Source organism: Diceros bicornis, chromosome 32, assembly GCF_020826845.1.
Source record: "Diceros bicornis minor isolate mBicDic1 chromosome 32, mDicBic1.mat.cur, whole genome shotgun sequence".
Classification (NCBI taxonomy): domain Eukaryota; kingdom Metazoa; phylum Chordata; class Mammalia; order Perissodactyla; family Rhinocerotidae; genus Diceros; species Diceros bicornis.
In genome coordinates, this window is record NC_080771.1 from 37,413,238 (window position 1) to 37,419,831 (window position 6,594).

Sequence of the window (6,594 nt, forward strand, 5' to 3'; positions counted from 1 at the left end):
TGAGCCCCTGGTAGATGTGGCCTGTGGGGCAGTGAAGGGAGGTCCTTTGGAAACTGTGTCTGAGGATCAATTGGGAGCTGCCTCTGGGGAAGTGAGGGGAAAGGATTCCAGGTAGAGGGGCCCGGAGGTGTCTCACCTACAGGCTTTCAGGAATCTGCAGAACAGCCAGAGAGCTGGAGGGAAGCCAATGGGGGACAGAGGGAGAGACGACAATGGATGGAGGTGGACGGGGAAGTCAGCCAGGCTGAGTGTCTTATTTCTGCCTCCTCTCCTGGTGCATAGGAGCCCCACGACTGCTGAGTGAACGAACGGATGGATGATGGGTAGATGGATGGATGGATAGATTGACGGATGGATGGATGGGTAGATGGATGGATGGATGGGTGGGTGGGTGGGTGGATGGGTGGGTGAGTAGATGGGTGGGTGGATGGATGGGTGGGTGGGTGGACGGATGGATGGGTGGGTGGGTGAGTGGATGGGTGGGTGGATGGATGGATGGGTGGGTGGACGGATGGATGGGTGGGTGGGTGAGTGGATGGGTGGGTGGATGGATGGGTGGGTGGGTGGATGGATGGGTGGGTGGGTGGGTGGGTGGATGGATCAGTGTAAACATGATTCTATGCAAGTCTCATGTCAACTCTAGTTTACAGAGGAAGCACTGGGGCCCACAGGGGTGAGGTCCCCAGTCACAAAGCCCCCAGAAGAGGGATACAAGTCACAAGGCAGCCCCAGAGGAGGCCAGACAGGGAGATGTGGGCAGCTCCACATGAGCCAAACCAGACCAGCGCCCTCTAACCCAGTGCCCGGCAGATGGCTGACTTCTGCTTCCAGGTCCCCAAAGAGGTGTGGTCAGATGGTGGTGGATGACAGGGATGGGGCAGGAAAAAACCTGCCCCCATGGGCTCATTCAGGGCAGAACAGATGAGGCCAGCCCAGGGCTGGATGCCCCACCTGCTCTCCCCAGCTCAGGGTGCTGCTGAGCAAACCCAGAGCCACGGGGAAGGTGCCACGCGCGTGGCTGGGTGGATGCAGGATTAGTTACAGCGCACTTGCTGGCAGGAGGAGGGCAGCTCTGCCCTTTGGGGTCCGGAGGCTGAGCCCGAACGGGGAACAACCCAGGAGATCCCCAGCCAGCGTCAGCAGGTCTTAACCCCTCTGGTGCCGAGGCCCCTGGGGTCTCTGGTAAAACCCGTGGGCCTCTTCTCAAAACAATGTTTTTGAGAGCACAAAAACATTCATAGAATTGCAAAGGAAACCCCTTATATTCAAACATAGCTGCCAAAACATTAGACAATTCCGATGTTGCGACACATGGCTCTTCACAAGGCCGTGATTGTGAAGCAGCGATGGGGGTGAACCACATTCGGAGACGCCGCCACACTGACCCTGGACACGGAATATTAGGCTGAACCCCGTGAAATGCCCAATACTCGGCTGCTGACTCGCAAAAGTGGCCGGTGCAGACGGTTCTGCCAGGGCCGAGGTCCCGGGCCTGGCTGACACTCCCACGGTGGTGGTTAAAGACAATGCTGCACTTTGGGGAGAGGGCAGTGAACTTTAAGATGCAGTTTTTTCCATCCAAGTTCACGGACTCCCCGAATTCTAAGTGAAGAATCGTGGTTCTAGCTCATCTCAAAGACCTCCCCATCCACCACATGGGCCAGGGCCCTCTGGCCCCGGTGAACCTGCTGCAGTGAGGGTCCTGGAGTCAGAGACCCCCAGGGCCACACCCCCACATTAGCTGTCTTTGCTGAGTGCTCTTGGGCAAGTGATTTAACCTCTCTGGGCCTTAGTTTCCTCAACTGGAAAATAAGAGGACCAGAGGGCTGACCTCACAGGGTATGCTGAGGATGCAGTGAAACAACCCACACACAGATCCTGCTGTCAAGGTCGACTGTGGTCCCTGTGAGACACCCCCCAGCCAGGCAGGGCCCACCAGGGGAAGGCCTGTATGGTCAGGCCCACCTCCAAGGCGGGCACGTTGTCACGAGAAAGTTCTTCCTAATTGAGCTCTGGTCGGTTTCCCTGATGGTCCTGCCTCTCCAGCCCAGGCCTCTTGCCCAGGACGGCCCTTTGGAAGTGGGGAAGCCCCTCCGGTCACCCTGGCTGCACCCATCACCTCCCTCTCGTGTCTGCAGCAGCCTCCTCCCTCCTCCCAGCCCCCGGCTTCTGGCCTTCCACCCCCACACCACAGCAGAAAGATCTGCCCAAACTGCTCTGTGGTCACCCCATTCCTCCTCTTAACCTTCAGTGGCTGTCTATGCCTCCAAGATAAAGGCCAGACTTCAAAGGCAACACAGAAGACCCCCACACCCTGCTCCTCTCCCCTCCACGTTCATCTCTCTTGTTCAGAACTGCTTCTCCCCCCAAGGTGCTTTCATGACCTCCGGGCCTTCCCCAACTCCCCCCACAGAATCTTTCCTCACCTGGCAAACTCCTACACATCCCTTGGCGCCCTCAGGAAATGCCCCTCCTGTGCTTCCACAGCCCCTGGATGCCCCATCACAGCATTAGCGCCTTGGGTTGTGGTTGCTGTGGGCTAGTCTCCCTGGACCAGGGTGGGGTCTCACCGTTCTGGTGATGGCTGTGTCCCTGGTGCAGCACCGGGCTCCATTCAAGTCTGATGGGTGTCTGAGTGAGTGCACATGCCCGTCTCTGGAACCCTGCCCCTGCCCCATCTGTAACATCTCTGCTGTGCGTTTACGTTCTCCTCCCCTCAGGACACACAGGTCCGAGGGACACAGGGAGTGGCCAGCCCTCCTCAGCCCCCCGACCCCCTGCTGTCTGGCTGGTTCAGGGGAAGTGGGTCACTGGGCCCAGGACCCTGAATTGGTTGCCTCTGAAGACCATGGTGCGCTAAGGGGGTGCGCTCCAGGCCCAGCTGCTCAGGGTGGGTCTCGGGAGCCTGGGCACAGGGGAGGCAACCCCGAGGTCGAGGAGGCGTGGCTCGGTGGCCTGTGCCAGGACGGCATGGCTTCCCAAGGCTGGGTGGGTGTGGAGCAAGGAGAACCGCGCCCAGCAGTACTCGCCCTGTGACCTGGGCCAGTGTCCCCCCTCTGAACGTCGCTCGATCAGTGAGCAAGAAGGGGCTTTGGGGCTGAGCCTGCCAGGGCAGAGTCTGCAGAAGGAAACAGGAGAGCTCACAGCTATGCCTGAGACAGCAGAGCTCCCACTACTGAGCGCGAGACATGCCGGGCGCTCCACACCGTCCTGTCAAGTCTGCTCAGACCCTGATGAGACTGGAACTGTTAATACCCCATCACCAAGAGGCTCAGAGAGGTTAAGCAACCTGCCCGTGTCACCAGCTGGTGCACGGGGGCCTGGGGTTAGGGACCCAGCCTGGACCCCGGTTGATCCCAGAGGGTAGCTGGGGGGGTGCTGGGTGGAGGATCCCACTGTGACAAGGACCCCGACTTCCCGGCACAGCCCCTCTGGACCCCACCCTTGGCCTCTTTGCTCCCCACCAGCCCCCCACCCCTTGGCATCAAGCCCAAGTAAGTCTGGCCCTTCTGCAGGAGAGGAAACCGAGGCTCAGAGAGGGAAGCCACTGCAGGCAGATGGAGAGTCACCTCCGTGTGACCCCAACACTCCTGGGGGGCCAGTCAGCCGGGCCCCGCCCGGCTCAGTGGCGTCCTCTGAGTGCTGGGGTGTGGCCCTCCCTGCTCCCTTGAGCGGCCATGCTGCAAAGGGGGAAAGCCCCCCCCAGGCCACTTTCCCTTTGAGGAGCCCCAGGTGGAGGTGGGGGTGGGGCGAGATGCCTCAGCGGTGGCCGCCGTCCTGGTCCCGGTTTCTCTCTGACTCTCTGGGCTGAGGTTTCCCATGTCCCCAAGGGGCCAAGCTGCTGCCAGCACGGAAGCCTGAGTCCGGCCTCCCATTTCAACAATTGGCTCTAATCATGTTTCCTTTGAGTCCATGGGCCATGAGCTCGGCTGACCTGGGCACAGCATGTCTGAACTGGAAAGAACAGAAAAGGGAAAACCCTCCTCTGGGCACGGACGTCGTTTTTTCCTTTTTGCCCTTTTCCTCCTTTCCATCCTGCCTTGGGGTTGGCAACAACTTAAAAGGGGAGGAGATTGGCTCTGGCCCAGCAACCAACCTTCTAGAATGTTCTAGAACATTCTACCCACATAGCCTGGAGCCTGAGAACTATAAATCTGGCCAAAGCAGCAGCATCAACACAAGGAAAATCTCGATAACCTGGTAAACAGTACGTGACGAGTGGAACCAGGTGGACTCAGGTACACAGGCCTTCCCTGCCATCCCAGCTCAGGGACATCCCACTCCCCCCTCATGGTAGCAACGCCCACCAAGATTGGGGTGCGGCTCCACAGCAGACCCAGTGTGAACAGTCGCCACCTGTTGGCTGTTCCAGGCAACGGTGGGGTTGGGGGCCAAGGAGGGCCCAGCCAGGCCAGGCTGGAGGGAGCAGGCTACCCCAGCACACGGAAGGATCCGGGAGCCTCCTGGAGACAGGACGTGAGGCCGGACCTTCCCCAGGTCGCTGGCCGCCTCAGGCGTTGGTGGGTGCTGAAGGGGCTGCACAACCTCCACCACAACTGTTAGCACCCCTGTCACCGTGATGTGGACGCGGCCTTGAGCTGGACGGGAGTGCAGATTGGCCTGCAGCCGCCAGGAAAGAATCTTGGTGTTTTTTATTTTCTTTGTTTTTTAAATTTAAGTTCATATTAACATTTTTTCAAACACATGTGTTTAGAGACTATAACACGCACCCACGCGCCAACCCTCAGCCTCACCAAACGGCAATGTCTCAGACGTCAGATCTTTCCTTCTTTTAAGGAAGAAAACTTTGCAGCAGATGGGGACTCTGCATCCACTGGAGGCAGCACCTCCTGAATCCGGTGTCCGTCAGCCATGGACGCGCCACGCACCCTCCGGGTGTTGGGGACAGTGACCTGAGACAAGTGACGGCCCAGGGACAGGAGGTTTATTGTGCTGGCCATGAGGCTGGGGTTCACTGGAGGAGGCCCCCATCTCTGCTACTATTTACTTACATTTTTCTTTAAAACCCAAACTGTTCTTGTTGAAACTCAAATTCCAGCTGCAGCCTTTTCCTAGGCCGTCAAGCCCGGACCACGAGGTGCGGCCGGCAGCTGCTGTGCCGACGCCTGCGGGTCCCGAGGCGAGCACCTCTGCCTCTGCTCCTGCAGCTCCCATCACCCAAAACCCCGTCCCCGGTCCGCACTTGCTCAGCCCGGTTCTAGACACCTCAGCATTGGGAGCAGAGGGCCGGGGAGAGGCCCTGACTGGCAGCATCTGTGTCCTCTGGGATCGTGCTGGAAAAATCTCAGCCCCCTGGGACCTGCCAAATGGGACACCTGGGGGCCATACGCCCTCTGTTCCCGTGCTGCCTGAGAGGATGCTGATGGGGAGGAGGTCTGAGGGCCGCGTCTGCAGCCCCACGTCCCCTCTGTCTAAGGGAGCTGTGGTCTAAGACGGGGACACACTCGGGCCACACAGGGAGGTCGTGGCAGAGCTGGGACCTGTGTTTCTCTACGGCACAGGCCCTCCCTCCGGGGAAGCCCCCCCATCCCACCTCTTAGCTGGGACCTTCCCTCCTTCAGCCAGAGCCCTGGTGCCAGAGCCCACGCCCCATTTCACAGATGGGCAAAAAGAGGCCCAGAGGGCAGGGATGGAGTGGAGTGACACACTGCGTTAGGGAGTCCCCACCACGTCCCCCCTTAAACAGCTTTATTGCAGTATAATCGACGCACGACGAATGATCCAAGTCTGAGCACATTTGCTGAGTTTTGACATCTGTGCTTCCCAGGTATTGTCACCACGGTCAAGATAGTAAACCTTCTATCACCCCAAAAGTGTCTGTACCTCCCTCTACTATCCTTCCTCCCGTCCCCTGGCAACTGCAGATGGGCTTCCCATCACTACAGAGTAGTTGGCATTTTCTATCCATGGAATCATCAGTGTGTATTCTTCGTCTCCCTTCACTCAGTTCTTCTGAGATTCGTCCATGAGGTTTTGAGGACCAATAGTTCGTCCCTTTTTATCACTGAAGGGTCCTCCTTTGGTGGCCACTCTGGAATCTGTCTATTGGTGATGTCTGGGCTGTGTCCGGTGCTGGGATAGGACAGACGCAGCTGCAGGGAACACTCATGCACACGTCTTTGGGGGAATGTAACCTTCACCTCTGCAGGGTAAATACCAGGAGAGGAGCAGGTCTCTCACTTTCTGAGCAGCTGCACACTTTTCCGGGTGCTGAACCCACGACGCCTTTGAGGAGACAGCTCACAGGGGCTGCCGCTGGTTGCCCCCCAGCACCTGCCGCCCTGTCTCCTGAGGGACGGACCACCATCTGCTTCCGGAGCCTTCCCCTGTGTGGCCCTGGACCCCAGGGAAAGCAGACCCTCACCCCAGGCCCGAGTGGTCCCGACTGCTGAGCCAAGGGGCTCGCCTCACGTGATGCGATTGGTTTGGGACAGTGTGTGACCCACTCTGGCAGATGAGATGTGAGGGTAGGCTTGCGGGGGCTCTGGGACAGGCGGCCACTCACTTCTGGGGGCCGCAGAGGCCGGTGGAGAGACTTGTCCCTGACTGCCCTGGATGCTGCCGGCTCTGGCC